This window comes from Canis lupus, chromosome 5 (assembly GCF_048164855.1).
Source record: "Canis lupus baileyi chromosome 5, mCanLup2.hap1, whole genome shotgun sequence".
In the NCBI taxonomy this organism is placed as follows: Eukaryota; Metazoa; Chordata; class Mammalia; order Carnivora; family Canidae; genus Canis; species Canis lupus.
Window position 1 is genome coordinate 31,180,289 of NC_132842.1, and position 17,570 is coordinate 31,197,858.

Genomic DNA, 17,570 nt, shown 5'->3' on the forward strand with positions numbered 1-17,570 from the left:
TTTCCCCTTTATTCCCTTTCACTATTTTTTATATTCCCCAAATGAATGAGACCATATAATGTTTGTCCTTCTCCGATTGACTTATATCACTCAGCATAATACCCTCCAGTTCCATCCAAGTTGAAGCAAATGGTGGGTATTTGTCGTTTCTAATGGCTGAGTAATATTCCATTGTATACAGAGACCACATCTTCTTTATACATTCATTTAAAAGGCAAATTTGTAAGTAAATGGCATATAAAACAGTCACAGCGTAGTGGATGAGAAAGAGCGGGAGCTTTGGAGGCCGACAAATGGGTTCAAATCCCAGCTTGGACACTCATGAGCTAGAATAAAGAACAGGTTCTAGAATCAGGAATAAGAATCAAGAATCTGCATTTCCAATGCCTCATCCCTTAGATGGTGATAATAGTTTCTATCCCATGGGGTTGTTGTAAAGGTCAAAATGAGATAAGGTGCATATATTCTTAGCAGAGCACCTAACACAGGGTAAGTACCCAATCTATGGTTGTGTTACTACTAAGAGCATAATGAAAAACTATTTGGTATAATCTGTGTTGATGGCAATTTCTGCCACTGTTCATTTCTGTGAGTAAATACATTCTGTCAACTTGATGTGGAGAACAAAGACAAAAGAAAGGTACATAAAATTAAATCTTACAACTGGCAGCCCCTTGAGCCTCAAGCATCTGCTTGAGACCGGCAGAGTACGACACCCTCCAGGAACTCCCAACTGTCTTAATATTAATACCTTGCTAGAAGGAAAAAAAAAAAAAAAAAAAGAAAAAGAAAAAGAAAAAAACAACCCTAGCTTGACAATGGCCAGGCCTCCAGGATCCTGTGAGTCTTCTTTAACACATGAAAATCCTTTTGGAAACTTTTGTCTCTATTCACTCCCCCAACTTAAAACTAAATCAATTGATTCTCAGGATTCCAGTGCATTTCTTTCTGTCCAGTGGTCCTGTCCGTATGCTTAAATAAAATCATGTTTTTTGCACTGAAAACATCTCGAGAATTCTTTGACCCTTCGCTCCCAGACCCCACAACAAATCACATCAACTCTACCTCCCCCATCTCTGGCCGATCTTTCCTTCTGTGCCTTCTCCATGCCCTTGGCTTGGTTACCTGGATAAAGGTCATTGCTTCCAATCTTGCATCCCTGACTTCAGTCTCAGCTTCCTCTAATGCAAGAGTATTTCTGGCTTTTTACAGTGCATTTGAACCACCCGAGGGCTCATTCAATCATAGTAGCTGGAGAGGGAAGGGGCAGAGAATTTGCATTTCTAAGTTCCCAGGTGATGCCCATGCTGGTTGGCTGGTCTGGAGACCACACGTTGAAAAGCACTGGTTCTTAGTGTTGGATGCCTATCGAAATCATCACCTGGAGAGATTTACAAAATATTCTTGCCTGGATCCTACCAGCTCGGAATCCAATGTAAGCAGCCTTGGAATGTGCCTTCAGGAGCTGGAGTTTCACTAAAGCTTGCCAAGTGTTGGAATGGACAGCCCAGCTTAAGAACCACTGCATAGAGCAAACTCCCTAAAATCCTTCCCCTAATTTCCCCTTAAATACCTTGTGCTTCACATCAGTCATCCCTAAATGGATCACGTCTTCTCCTTCGTCTCTTCTCTCAGCTCTTCACTTAAAGTCACTCTAGCTGATTTCTCTGAGTTCACCTTCACTGGCAAACTCATAGATGGTTTACTTTTTATATTTCAAACATCTGGCCCTATTTCCATCCAAATGTAGAGTTATGATTGTTGTTTTGCTTGTTTGGTTTCTCAACCAGAGAAGGAACTGGGCCTTGTTCATCTCTGTTATCACGGTGCATGGGAAGTAATAGATGTTTAATAAGTGTTTGCTAAAGACATCATCCTTTATGCAGCTGTTATACTGCAGATGAAATGCCTGAATGAGAAAGGCACAGTGTGGGGAAAAGAGCACCAGACCAGGGACCAAAGGGATGGTCTATCTTGTGACTGGGTGTTTCTGTGGGGTGTTTGCATTTATTTTTCTTGACAACCCTCCAGGGTGAATATTATTACCCCCATTTTCAAGATTAAAAAAAAAGGAATGTTAAATGATTTCCCTCAACTTCCTTCAAATCTCTTTTACTTGGTCTCTCTGTCCCTGGTCACTTCTCTCTTAAAAATGATCTCTTGGCTTTGGGACTAATATGTACTGGTTCTCCACCTTCCCTGCAATTTCTTTTTCTTCGTAAAGAGCTGAGAGCTGAAAAGAAAACTTTTTCTTTCTTTTCTTCCTTATTTTTTTTTTTTAAGATTTTACTTATTTATTTGAGGGAGGGAGGGCGAGAGATTGACAGAGAGAGAGAGAAGAGAGATCATGAGTTGGGGGGGGGAGTAGCAGAGGGAGAGGGAGAAGCAGACTCTCCGCTGAGTAGGGAATCCCGATGTGGGGTTTGATCCCAGGACTCTTAGATCATGACGAGAGCTGAGGTCAGATGCCTAACCAACTGAGCCACCCAGGTGCCCCTTCCCTGCAAAATTCTCCTTTCACAGAATTCTCTCAGAGCCAGCTTGTTTTGTCATATGTACCCTTCCTGGGAGAATTCTGTAAGCTATGGCTTCTTCCGCCCTATGGTGACCCTCAATCTATATTTACAGCCCAGACAGTTCTCCATCCAGGGCCCCAGACTACACATCCAAATGTGCACTACGTATTTCCACTTGAATGTTCTAGAAGCACATCAAAGTCAACATTTCCAAAGCTTAGCTCATTACCTCCCGTCTTCAGTTACTTTATTACTGGCTCTGGTGCTTGACCGGATCCCGGGACAGATACTTGATTCCACCCTCTTATTCTCAGCTCTTTATAAAGCAGCTACAAGATAGGATGAAGCTACTCCTTAAAATTCTTGTCCATAGTAATTGCATCCTATTCTCCAGTATAAGTTACCCCCACCAGTCCTCTACACAGGGACAAAGCATTGTTGCTGGAATGCAAGTCATTTTTTGGTCCTAAAATTATTTCCTAGTTGGTTGGAAAAAAAAATCTTGGTAGCAGATGTTGGAATTCCTCTTAGAGCAGAAATTGTCTTGGTTTTGAAAAATGCTTTGAAGTTTCAGACGGCAGGTGAGAACCTGGGGGCATGAATTTCAGGAAACAGAAGACAGGAGAAAGATATATATTCATTATGACTGTGTTTCCCTCAAGCAAAGAAGTAAAGATTTTTGATGGATTGTTTAATATCCTTTTCTAGGATCAGCTTCTGATACATTGATTAACAAAGCAGAAGAACTTTGCGAACACAAAAGTAACAGGACTGCTTCTAAATATGTTCTATCAAGCCTTAACCACAAATCTTTATATAGCCCTGACATCTTCAGGACATCCAAGAGCCCTTGTCCCGAATTGGCCTGTGCAGAAATAAACCTGAGTCAACTGTCCTGAGGATAATGAAGCAATAATAAGATTGAAGCAGGAGAGGAATTGTCAAGGCGTAGCTGAGCCCCATGTGCCAAGATTGATCTATTGCTTCTTGCTCCTTAGTAGCTTCACTAAGGAATGGAATATGGTTCAACAATATTCAGAAAGCATTTTCTGGAACAAATGTTTTGTACCAGGTTTTGTTTTAGGTCTGGGGATACCAAGACAGCTATGGTAGGGCCTATTCCACTGTCGTCCTTGACCTGCATACAGATGGAGAAAATAGAAATAACATAATTCAGTCCATAGGAAATACCATTTTTTTTAAATGCTATTAAACTTGAGCAGTTATTTTATCATTAGGATGTGTGCCAGAGCCTTTGTTTAGAAAGACAATACCCATTCTGTCACCAACAAACTGCTCACAAAAGAAACAGATAAGTGTATTTACAAGGGCTAAGTGTATCAATGAGGCAGGTGAGTTATTCCTCTTCTCAAAGCGTCTTCCTATCTGGACTTTAAGTATTGGTGTCTCAGTATGGACATTGGCATTTTCAATTCAACCAATGTTTTTTGAAGACATACCATGTGAAATTTTCTGCAAAGGATACTAGAATAAATAGGGCTGGTAATTGTCCTCACGGGCTTACAGTTGTGTGTGTGTGTGTCATCAGGGACGAAAACTTACCAGAAAAGCTACCCTAGACTGTGTACCTCCCGCACTACTCAAAATTCTTTTTAACCTCATCTAATCCTTTTGACGACCATGTAAGGTAGGTGTTAGTCTCGCTTCATGCTTAAGTGACTTTCCAGGGTCACAAAACTAATAAGAAAAGGAAGATAAGAGCATTTTAAAATATGGGAACTCTAAGGAGGCCATATCATATTTCAATAAGATAAGTATCAAAAGATTTATAGTGGAGGGTGTTTTTGCAAGAACTTGACATCTGGGCAGAATTTTGAAAGGCAAAGATTGTAGGTATAAATATTCTCAGTAGAGAGAAGAATATGAGCAAAAGCCCAGGATGTCATGGAACAGCCCAGTGCGTTTTGGCTGATGTGTTGGGATGTGTAGATAAATAAAACCAGAAAGATAGGAACTTTTTCAGGAGACCGTTTTTATTTGAGTGACAGCTGAGGAGTTTCTGTAGTAGAGTTAATGGCAGAGGAGCAGGACTTGTGGCGTGCTCACAGCTGTGCTTTAGGAAGATGACTCTGTCAGGATTAATATTGGAGAACTGGAACACAGGAAGCATTGAGACCCGTTAGGGCCACAAGAATCTCATGAAAGGTAATAAGAGTCTTAACTAGGGCAGTAGCATTGGGGGCAAACAGTATTATACCTTTTAAGATGGGCATCATGTGGGTTATTTTGTTTCAGGATTCCTCTGGAAGAAGTTGTGCCTATTGTCACCAAGTAAACCCATACTATCATTACTTGGATTGAAAATCCAGTCCCACTAATTATCTGAAAATTATATATGTAATATTTTCCAGCAGTTCCAGTAGCTGTATGCTGACACTTAAGGCAATGCATGCTGAAGCTTTTCAGGGGTCAGAACTGATAGACGAGAGAAGGAAACAAGAGTCATAGTTGGGTTATTTTATTTTTTTCTCGTATGCATGTTATTTTTTTTTTTACATTTTTAAAATTTAAATTCAATTTGCCCACATATAGTATAACACCCAGTGCTCATCCCTGCAAGTGCCCTCCTCAGTGCCTATCACTCAGTTACCCCAAACCCCATCTTGTCTCCCCTTCCACAACCCTTTGTTCATTTCCCAGAGTTAGGATTCTCTCATGGTTTGTCTCCCTCTCTTATTTTTCCTACTCAGTTCCCCTCCTTTCCCTCATAATCCCTTTCACTATTTCTTACATTCCACATATGAGTGAAATCATATGATGATTGTCCTTCTCCGGTTGACTTACTTCGCTCAGCATAATACCCTCCAGGTCCATCCACATGGAAGCAAATAGTGGGTGTTTGTCCTTTCTGAGGGCTGAGGAATATTCCATTGTGTACATAGACCACAGTGTCTTTATCCATTATCTGTCCATGAACATTGAGGCCCTTCCACAGTTTGGCTTATTGTGGACATTGCTGCTGTGAACTTTGGGGTGCAGGTGTCCCGGAATTTCACTGCATCCGTATCTTTGGGTTAAATACCCATCAGTGCAATTGCTGGGTTGCAGGGTAGCTCTATTTTTAACTGCTTGAGGAACTGCCACACTGTTTCATAGTTGGGTTAAATTGCCACCCAAACCTAAGCAGGGAATAGTGTGGCAAAGAGGTTAGGTGCATAAAAGGGGGAGCTAGAGAGATGAGTTCAGGTGCTACCTCTGTTCATGGCTGGCAGGCTGTGTAACTTTGGAAAGATGGATCAGAACATAAACTTCCCAGGAGCAAGTGTCTGCCAGTGAAAGAAGCCACAATTATATGGAATTGGAACCACAGATCACAGACTTGTCTAAAAAGTGCTTGGAGATATGGATTTCCAGATGAAGAAAACAGGGGTGGGGGAGGAGAGGTTGTTGGAAGTGAACGGGGGTAAGGTGCTATCAATCATTTCAGTAAGGGTGAAGGATGAACACACTCCTGTGCCCTGCTTATCAAAGGGTTCAATACATGTGCAGTGAATCAGCGGTGATTTACCTTCAGAGGGGCAGAGAGACGTGGTCTGGAAAATGTGGCAAGATGCTTTGTCCTTAGTGGGCACAAAATACATTTAAATCAAAGGAAAGAAGGGAAAAAAGAAGGAACTAGGATCTTTAGCTCTCTTACACAGAAGGGGAGCTTATTTATGAAGAACCTAGAAGGGAATTTTGCGAAACTTATAGAATTCTGCAAAAAAAAAAAAAGAAAAAAAAAAAAAAACCTAATGGCTACTTAACAACAGAGGTTTAAAAAAAAAAATTGTGGAATTTGAGGGCAAGGAAAGAGATCCTGTGCCCTTAAAGTAAACATACTTTACTTAGGCTCATGTGGGCTGCGTGCTTTCCCACCTTGGGACTGACCTAAAACTTTTAATTCCTTCTTAGGGTTTCCACATTTCCAGATGCCTTTATGAGATGCCCTGCTTGGGGGTCCTGTGGGACTCAGCAGAGACGAGGAAGGGAGGGTCAGATAGTACAGCTGCCTAGTGACTGCTCCCCCTCCAGAACTCTGCAGCACCTGGCTCTACTTCATAGTCACCTTTCCTCCCTATGCTGAGCCCCTGATCCTCAGGGGCCCCCAGTGATCGGCTCTGTCAGAAGCTCATCTATGTCCTACACAGAGTGACTCAGGTAGCAAAAGGTGGTCATTCTCTAAAGCGCAAGTGGATCAGGAAAAGGGTCAGTGGAGAGTTAAGAAAAGCCTTTTGCCCCCAGTCTGAGGGTTTTCCCATATGGCCTGTGTTCAGAATTGACCTGGCCTGAGGTCCTGAAAGAGCATTGCCCACACACGGTATATATCATATGGTCAAGGAACTGTTGCAGTTGACGCTAGACCGTGACTACGTGTGGCTGGCAACCTACGGGGAGACTGAGGGCTTCATCTGTGAGGGAAAGGAGGACTTCTTTCCAGCTAAGCTGATTTTTCAGATCTGCGGCTGCAAAGACCAGGTTAAGACAACGGAGGTTGGGAGCCCTATCATTTTTTGAACACCTAAGCCCTTTCAGACACCACTTTGTAGGAGTTGATGGAAAGCATTATGTCAACTTGATTCCTCAAACAGGCATGTTTTTCAAGCTCTCCAGAGATAAGGGCTGATTCTGAGAACCAGACTTGAGTGGGCACATCTGATCCGACCACTGCCTCTCTGCCCCAGCAAATGTTAGTGCTTCTACTTCACGGAGAAACAAGAGGGAGTTTCCTCCGTTCCTATTTCCTTGCGTGCCATCCTATGAAACGAGTCTTCCACATTTACCAACATGCTTCCCATTTCCTACCCCTTTTGCTCTCATGCTGGGTCAGCGGTATTGGGCTCTTGTTGAAAAGGTTCACATCTTCTGTGCACTGATCCCTTCACCTCCCCAGGGATCCCCATCCCTTCATTCTTTACCCCTGCACCTGCACATTCTTTACGTCTGGCTGCTGCCCCTCAAATCTATGGTCGCAAGCAGGATTCCAAGTTACTGAAATAATCAAATTCCCAGGACCCTCGGTCTTATTTTAGTTGCTTTTTTATCATTCTCTCATCTCTAACAGCTATCACTCATTTCAGTAAGGGTGAAGGATGAACACACTCCTGGTACATAACACAGTGCCCTGCTTATCAAAGGGTTCAATACATGTGGGGTGAATCAGCGATTTACCTTCAGAGGGGTAGAGAGACGTGGTCTGGAGAATGTGGCAAGGTGCCTCGTCCTTAGTGGGTACAAAATACATTTAAATCAAAGGAAAGAAGGAAAAAATAGAAGGAACTAGGATCTTCAGGTAACAGCCATGCTGTTCAAGACAGAAATTTGTACATTTGTTCTTTACACATTTCATCATCCCTCAGCCTTTGGTTGAGGACCTCCCACCTCCCAGGAATTGGGCAAGGTGCAGGGACCATGAACAAGACAGTCCTTACCTGCAAGGAGCTCAAAGTCTGGTAAAGGATACCAGGAAATTAAGGACCACACACACAGCTGCCAGAGACATGCCCAGATTCTCTGGGAGTACATTTCACCTTCCAGTTCATCCTTTGAGACCCAGTAGAAAAGTTACCTCCTCTGTGAAAGTTTTCTACAGGACTTGTCCTTCCCATCTTGGCACTCCCATGTCACCTGGTGTGTACTAGTATGACATCACTTATCACATTTTACTGTGCTTATCTCTACCCAGCTTACTCCCTTCCCTAGTTGTGAGGTTCCTAAGAGCAGGGATTGCACCCTATTTACCTTAGGACCTTTATCCCCAAGCCCAGGATTTAGGGGGTAGAAGTTCTTAGTAAAGTGCTAATTGAATGAGATGGAGTGGATGTTAGGAGGCACACAATATCTTTGGGGGCCAACTTGGATGGTGTGACAAGGTCTGGGTCAGAGGGGCCTTCGGGAGGAAGGCAGAGCTGTGGGAAGAAAGTGTGAACATTTATGCGCACATTCAATGCGATCTCCTTCCTGTCACCTACACCTTTTCTTAGCTACACCTTTTCTGTTCAAATCTAGAGGGAGGGTTGAGTTTTGATTTTTATTATGGAAGCATTTCCCTTTCAAAACATGAGGAGTTTGACTAGTTGTGCCTGAAAACCATGCGTTTGGCCACGATGCAGTCAAACTCCTCCAGCCATGGGGAAAGGAAGTGTTAGACCTCCCAGTCTGAAAACAAGGAAAAGAGGTGAATATTTGAACTAGGACCGCTAGCCCTACGGAGCCCCCACCTTTCAATCTTGGAGGAGATGTTGGGCTGAATTCATCTGACCGAAGCTTGTTCTTGGAAGTAGGTAAGGTTTTGTTATCATTTTACTGGACCCGAGGTTATGGGGTTACGTGATTTGCCCAATAGCTAATAAAAACTTACACCTCTGACTTTTAAATCAAGACTCCTTTCTCAAACTCTCTAAAACTACTTGAACAGTACAATGAAAAATCAGCCTGAGGTTTCTCTGGGGTATGAGTCAACTTGCCAAGTATTTCACACTGACGCAAATGCGTTTCTTCTTTTGGGCTCTGGATTTATCAGAAGTCATCTTAGACACTGACATCGCAGGTGGTTAGGGTTAAGGAAAGGGGATATGAGACCCTCAGGCGCAAAGCAACTTCCTGCCAGCCCACCCCCTTCTATAGGAGGGCACCATGTGCAACAGTGCTCTGGACTCCCATGACATCCTTTTCTGAAAGTTCAATACCTTGCAACTTGGCTAAATATTCACTAATTCTGTGTATTTCTTTTTGTTAGATACTCTATGGCAAACTCATTAGGAGATTATTAGCCAGGACTGTTGGAGCTGAGCTGATGCTAGTTAAGGAAAATGAGTTTGGGGAGCGCAAATCAATGCCGGAAGTATCTTTGTCCAGGCTAACAAGAATTTGATAAATACCATGGCACAACTGGCACATGTTGGCAATCAGAAGCAATAAAGCCATTACTGGATTTCAATAATTCAGTCAAAAAAGGTCACACGTCAGTCAAGGATGAGATGTGCAGAGAGAGGATGTATGAGTCAAAGAGTAATCTCATCAGGAATCCAATAAGCTTGCCAGGTTTTGGAGGAGAAACAAAGTGATGTTGAAGCCAGGACAGAAGGGAAGCTGTGCATATGTTGGAGGATTCATGCTGACTATGGAAGAAATATATTAATTCCCGAGAACTTCTGTCTGACTGTGGGTTCCTTATCTGTATGATAGGAATGGTGAGTTTGGATTCACAAAGAAAGGTGTGAAGAATGCTTTCCACTCGCCAAGCTCTTAATAGTTCCTCATGTTGCCCATCTTATTTGATTCTTGTAATAATCCTATGAGATAGTTAAGGCAGGTCAGTCTAGAGCCACCAGTCTAGTGGCTCAGTGTGTTTCTTGGGGGCAGGACAATGAACGGATTTCCAGGTAATTGTGCAATCTCTGAAGGCCACTTCCAGTCTTCAGTTCTGATGCTATAAATTTAGATCCAATAACCAGCAGAAGGAGAAGACCTTGTCTCTGGCTCAGAGTCCACACAGTTTAATAAGAAGAAGCTCATAGTCCCAGACAACCCCCTTAGTAAACGCCAACACCTTCCATTTTACCTGCAGAGATCATGTCTTTTCTTCAGACTGATGGGTGGCTTTGGAAAACCTCAAAGCAGAACGTGTGAGGCTAAAGCATTTTTTAAAACATATTTTTGAATTTACATATAGTGTGACTGGTGTGTGTGTGTGTGTGTGTGTGTGTGTGGTCTGTTTCAGGTTTGCCTTCGAAGTTGCAGGGTTTCCATATCATTCTACAGGTCGATAGACTCCTGAAGGCAACCTATCAGATGAAATAGCTCTAAGAGAAAGAACTGAACATGCCTGGTGAGGAAGGTCACTGAGGCCCAGAGTGACAGGGTGTGCTGCATAATAATACAACGATATTGTGTATGCTGATGTCCCGTCTGTGTGTGTGCTTTCCCCCACACAAGGGAAGGAATGCTTGTCGCAGCTAATGCTGAGACGTATTTACTCTTGGGCATGTACATTCTTGAGAAGGCTTCTTCCATTCCTTCTTCCATTTCTTCAAATGCTGATGATCCCCAAGGTGTAAGTTCCTATCTGTGGTCAGAGCCCATCTTCTTCTTTCTCTTTTCTTTTTAAGATTTTATTTATTTAGGTGAGAGAGAGCACAAAGCAGAACAGGAAGAGGCAGAGGGAGAGGGAGAAGCAGACTCCCCGCTGAGCCTGGAGCCCGATCCCAGGACCCTGAGGTCATGACCTGAGCTGAAGGTCAACGGTTCACCAGCTGAGCCACCCGGATGCTCTGGAGCCTGACTTCTAATCCTATGGTATCTATCCACTTGCTTTGTGTCTCAGCTTAAGGTCTTCTGGGCGTGTCACATTTCACAATACAAAACTGAGCTTCTGACTTGGAACCTACCCTCCCCCCACAAAAAAATCAAACCTTCTCTACAGCCTTCCCTGGTTGGAGATTAATGGCAATTTTATTTACTCAATTTTATTTACCCACTTGCTTAGGCCACAACTTTTGGCATCATACTTGACTTCTCTGTTTCTCTCCTGTCTTACATCTGATCTGTCAACAAATCCTGTGGACTTGATCTTTAAAATATATTTGGAATCTTAAAAAAAATCTATAAATGTACAGATGTTTAAGAATAAAATAATACTATTATCGCATAGCCACAGGAAACACATTTAATAATGCTCAATATGAGTTTTGATTTTAAAAAACTGGTTAAATTAAGAATAAAAACAACCTGCTTTAACTGAATAAAGGGTATAAAAATCATAAACCCAAATTGAGAAATATTAGAAGCATTCTCTTTAAACTCTGGAGTAAAACAAGAGTGACTGTTATCGCCGCTTCTTTTTTTTTTTTTTTTAAAGATTTTATTTATTTATTTTGATAGACAGTGAGTGAGAGAAGCTCAAGCAGGGGGAAGGGGGAGGGAGGAAGGGAAGGACAGGAATAGGGGAGGGGGAGTAGTGAAGGGGGAGACAGGTAGGGGCAGAGGGAGACGCAGACTCTCTGCTGAGCAGGGAGTTTGATGTAGGACTCCATCCCAGGACCCTGGGATCACAACCTGTGCTGAAGGCAGATGATTAACTGATGGAGTCACCCAGGAGCCTCTATTATCACCACTTCTATTCAACATTATCCTGGGGGATGCCATAAGACCAAAAAAAAAAAAAAAAAAATTTACAGCATACCATTTGCCCTTCTTTTAACATGCAAACGACTTCTCACCTAAGCTGTTTGCTGTCCACTTCTCTCTCCTGAAGTGTTGTTCTCTGATAGCATGTGATCAACAAGAATTTAAGTGTAAGCTCCACGCAGGCAGGTTTTTGCCTGTTTTGCTCATTGCTTCTCCCTAGCATTTAGAAAAGCATATATAGGGGGGATGTCTGGGTGGCTCAGTGGTTGAGCAGCTGCCTTAGGCTCAGGGCATGAGCCTCAAGTCCCGGGATCGAGTCCCAAGTCGGGCTTCCCGCAGGGAGCCTGCTTCTCCCTCGGCCTGTGTCTCTGTCCCTCTACCTCTCCGTGTCTCTCATGAATAAATAAATAAAATCTTAAAAAAATAAATAAGAGCTTTTATAAAAAAAGAAAAGCATATTATAGGAGCAGATCCAGCTATGTAATTGCCAGATGAAACCATGGCGCTCCCCATTAAAAAAATTAAGCTTTCAACATAGTGACAGTTGAGTGTTAAAGCAGGCATGGGGCCCTTCTGAGCACAGTACCCGCAGCAACTGTGCAGATGGCATGCCCGTGAAGCCAGCCCTACATGACCCGCCAATTACTCAAAGTTGTTGAAGGAATAAAAGATCTCACTTGATCATCTCAACATCTCCTAAGGCAGTGGGTCCGAATGATGCTGAGAGAGCTAAATAGACCTGCTGAATTTTAGTCTGCTCCCTACGTTGGCCTGATGCAACCGGAAGGCAGGGCAAAGGAGCCTGTTGATGGAGCCCATCTGGTCAACAACCTCTTGGGCCACGGAGCAGGTGCAGGGGAGCAGAGGGCGTGCGTGCAATGAGGGCAGGCAGAAATAACAGCAGACCCACTTATCTTGCTTTCCTCTTGACTTGTCTCTCCATCGGGGCAGTGGAATTTTGTGAAATGTCCAGAATCTAGCCCCAGGGCAGATGCATAAACAGTAGGTCTCCAAAAAATAATTGGTAAATAAATGAACAAATGAATTAATGAGGGAAGAGATTGATACAGAGAAGGTGTAGTCAAAGTCATTTTAGGTGAGGGATAGAAGCTTAGGGAGTTTGTTTGGGGGGGTCTGACCGAGATTCTCTCCCTCTCCCTCCGCCCCTCCCCCTGCTCCCATTGTCTCTATCCAATAAACCAATCTTGAAAAAAATCAAAGCTTTGTTGAAAGAGATGTATAGGGCTGCCGTCTAGTTTGTGGTGCGTGCTATTTAATATATATTTGTTAGGTAGATTTGTTATTGTTAGCCATTACCTTTATAGGTCTTTATATTGTGGACACAAAATTAAAGTCCACTTAATGGCAAGGAGAATCCTGTCTCAATTGAGGAAAGGCTCTAAATTAAGCCCCATAAATGAACAAAAAGGTTGGGACCAGTGCCTCTGAGCTCATCACCAGGAATGGCAGCTCCAGGGTACGGTTCTGGTATATTCTGAGCTGTCAGCATATCTTAGGGGTGTTTATGGGAGTAATTAAAGGCAAGAAGTAATTAAAAGGGAAGCCACAGAGGTGGGGAGGTCAAATCACAAGCTAGTAGGATCATGTGCCACTCAAAAATGTGAACACAGAGGCGTCCAGGCCAGTTTGGCCAATTTTTTCCACTTTCATTATGTCACCACGGCTGTATAGCTCTTTGTTTTAAAGTAAAAAAATGGCTATCACCACCTTTAAATCATAAAATGTCTTGAAAGTTTAAATATTTGTATGAAACTCTCACATACAGCTATTTTAGTTCTTTAAATATCCTCTTAACATAGTCCCATATGAACACTTGTACTGTAATTATAAATCATCTGTAGTTTATTTCCGTTTAATATCACATTATAAGCACATTGTGGTGTCCACTCTCTTCACGTAGCTTTTAAAAACTGATGTGGAATATTTCCTGAAGTTGCCAGACTTTGTCAATTGTAAATCGGTGGACATTTTGTATTGGAGGGTTTTTTTCTCTCCTGCGACCGCCTTAGCACAAAATATCTTTAGGCCTTGCAGGGCGTAGAGGCAGGCCATGCCCTCTGTCTGGGTCTCGCCTCTCTCTTTGTGTCTCTCATGAACAAATACATAAAATCTTAAAAAAAAAAAAAGGTATCTTTATGTATATAGCTTTTTTCTGTTTTTGAATTCTTGGCCTGGGAATACATTCCCAAGGTGGGATTTCGTTACTCCAAAGGCATAGCCCTGTGACACCTGCAGTGGATGTGCCTCTCACTGGCTGCTGCGCCCACTGCAAGCGCCTAGGAAGATCTGACCCTCAGACTCAGGGTCTCCTCACTCTTCACTGATACCCGCTTTGTGCAGGACCATCTCCCCAGCTGATCCCAGTCTTTCACGCCATGGTCAATGTCCTGAAACTTAGTCCTGCTTCTATATCTTTGATCCCACCCTTCTTACCCTTACCTCCCAAACCACATCCTCCTTCCTCATCACTGCTGAGGAAACGGCCTTCCTCCTGCCTCTACCACCATCTCCTCCAATAGAGACCAGATACAACCTCCTCCTGCCTCTACGCACACTGTGTATCTAGTCTTCATCGTGCAAATCTGCCTGGCCTGTGTTCTAATCACATGACCTGGTCTTATTCTCCGTTGTTTTAAGGTTTTCAGCTACTTGGAGAGGGCTGCGGGTTATATATTTCTCTCCCCTGATTGTTTCTATCAACCATGTCAGACCCACTTTCAAAACTCAAATACTTGATCCTCTGTAAGGAGTTTTTACTTATAAGCTATTTCTTCCAATAGTCCTTAGAGCTAATCTTTCAAAATCTTGTGTTAGACTTTAAAAAAAATTTTGAATTATTATTATTATTTTTAAAGATTTATTTATTTCTTCATGAGAGACACACACAGAGAGAGAGAGAGAGAGAGAGGCAGAGACACAGGCAAAGGAAGAAATGGGCTCCCTGCGGGGCCCTCCATGTGGGACTCGATCCCAGGACCCCGGGATCACGACCTGAGCCGAAGGCAGATTCTCAACCCCTGAGCCACCCAGGCATCCCTAAATTATATTTTTTAAAGATTTATTTATTCATTTTAGGGATATCAAGGAGGGGAGGTGCAGAGGGAGAGAGAATCCTGAAGCAGACTCACAGACTCAGGGCTCCATCCCTCCATGGGAGCAGAAATAAAGAGTTGGCACTCAACCGAGTAAGCCTCCCAGACAATCCCTCCTGGTAGGGTGTAGGGTGGTAGGGTGGTAGGATGGTAGGGCATAGGGCAGGAGCAAGACTTCGGGGGTGGCTTACTTGCTCTGAAGGAGATGAAATGCACAGAAGCCAATAATAAAAACAGAAAAGTGTCAAGGAGCCTATAAATACAAGAAAATTTAATTCAAACATTGAACACGATGTTGGCAAATATTAGCAATTACTGACTGCACAAAGAGTGTCATGTAACACCCCAAAGCCCAATTGGTTTAAAATCCTAAACATACGTTTAGCTCAACTCTGTGGGCCAGTGGTTTAGGCTGATGGTTTGCTGGTCCTGACTGGGCTCAGTTCCAAGCCTGGGGGTCAGCTGGCTGCTGGTTGGGGCAAGTGAGTCCTACCCATGTCCCTGGTGCCCCTCTGGGACATCTGCATGTTATAGAAAAGTTATAGAGTGGGGGCGCCTGGCTAGCTCAGTCGGAGGAACTCGACTCTTGATCTCGGGGTTGTGAGTTCAAGCTCCACCTTGGGTGTAGAGATGAAAATGAAATTAAAAAAACAACTTAATTTTTTTTTTTTAAAGAAGAGTAAGGGAGCATCAGCACTGTCCATGGGAGGACCTATCTGAGGTGTGGAGTTTGACCAAAATGTGGACGGAGGAGGCCCAAAGGAGGCAGAGACAGCACCTGAGGTCTGAGGAGGCCCACTGAGGTCTGATGGTGGCCAGGGTGGGTACTAGTTCAGACTCTCAGTGGGCCAACTGCTCTCGGTGTGGGAAGAATTGAGAAGCAGGAATATCTGGTGTTTTTCCTGGAAATATATCAACAGCGGGGAGAGGACTGAGTCAGGTGGCTGCAGCCTTGACCAGGGGAACAGGCAGAGGTGCTGGAGCAGAGGAGAGCTGGCAGGGAGGGGACGGGTGCACGCAGGGAGCTGGGAGGGGGGCCCAGCATCTCAGTCTCTGGGGAGGGCAGGTGCCTGCCTCCTGCTGTGGCTGTGCTTTCAAGCGAAGGCAGAAAGGCAGGTAGGTCCTTCTACACCTTGTTCCCTCTTCTGGGATGACAGGACAGACTTCAAGTTTTCTCTACCCCCGCCCCCCACCCACTGCCCTACCAACCACCCCAGCTTCTCTCCTATCTGAACGTGGACAGGAGGCAAGACTTCAATTGTATTAAACACAGCGTGATGACTGATTTGTGTTCCCTGCCCTCGGAAATCAAATCAGAGTCAAATCGGATCATTGGGGAGCAAACTCATTTAAGTCATGAACTTTGCCAGACCTTTCCATCACTTTCAATGGGGGAGAAGTAGCCGTACTGGTTCAGCCAGGCTGGAGGCGGGATAAGGCTTCGAAGGAAGGATTTATCATAGAGCTTACAGCTAGGCTGGAGTCCTGGGATGACTTCTTCCCACTCCACCCCATCCCACCCCATGCGAGGTTCACAAGCAATGCTAGTGTGTCTGGTCCCCGTGAGGGGCTGGGCCTCTGTTGGGTGGGCGTCCCCATGACAGACTTGAGAGGAGGCAGGCCACACTGTGGTGTAACTTTGGGAGCGTAGCTCAGAACTGGATGACCCCATTGGACAATCCTGGTGTCTGGAATCAAACCATTAGAGATTTTCTGCTCTGAGGCTTGAAGCTTGTCAGTCTTCGGGAAACTCAGGCTGAGCAGCAGATGCCCTGGACGGTAAAATCCTTCCAGCCACCACCAGCAGTAGGGGCTTGAAGAATCAAACCAGGAGGTCATGGGACAAAGCCTATCTGGGAGGAGGAAGAGGAGCTAAGAGTCAACTCAAGATGAACCAGATCAGCTAAATCTTGTCCAGGGATGGCTCCAATTCCAAATACTGTCAGAATTATTTTCTTCAAAAGTTCTGAAGGTGCTTTGGGCAATAAGAACAGTGAGCTAGGTCGTTGCAGTCTCTAGTAGATTGAAGCTCATGCTCTAGACTTAGATGTTTTGTGGAATGATATCCCTTCTTTTCTTTGCTAATCGTGGACTTTAATTCATGATTCTCTTTCCTCTCTACTTAAAAATATAGGCCCTGTGCAGTACGAATCATGCATATTTTATTGACACCAACACCCTGGCACAGAGTAGACACTCAGTAAATTTGTGAGCAAGGAATATGAACTGTGGTGTTTTTCCACCTTTAACACCTCCAAGGGAAGTAAGCTCCACCGACTGGCTACCTGACGTGGAAAGTAGCACTTCCTTTGCTTTCCTTTTCTTAAAAAAAAAAAAAAAAATCAGTATTTTAGGTTGAGAAACGTAGGTGATCAGATTGGAAGTGGTTTTCAATTTCTCCCTTTCCTGTTTTGTTTGTTTGAAGAAGAGAAACTATTTTATCAATGCAAGTTTACTCTGAACCGTAATCTAGAAAACATTTATAAACCAGGCTGCCTGGGTTCATGGTGGGTCAGACCTGGTCTTCATCTACGCCATAAGGCAGCTCAGAAGGACCTCCCAACCGCAGCACCGTCCACACGGTGTCTAGACCGTGAGTGTCTGGAGCACAGAGTGCATATTCTCCTTCCTTCACCCATTTCAGAATTCCATACTCATCTCTGTTAGGAAATGCTTCTTTTTTTTTTTTTTTTATCTAAGTCAGATTTTTTTTAATGCTTCGTCTCTATTTAGGAGAGAGAGTGAGTTATTGGAGTCTGAAGTGACCCGAAATTCAGTTACCTTCTTTTCAAGGGCCGCCTGGGTGACCCCA

At 43.7% G+C, this 17,570-nt stretch overlaps 1 pseudogene; it reads left to right on the forward strand.

The window, feature by feature from the left end:
- The first annotated feature begins 369 nt into the window (after positions 1–369).
- The window catches only part of LOC140633434 (aldo-keto reductase family 1 member C15-like), a 67,987-nt pseudogene continuing 50,786 nt past the window's right edge, over positions 370–17,570 (forward strand).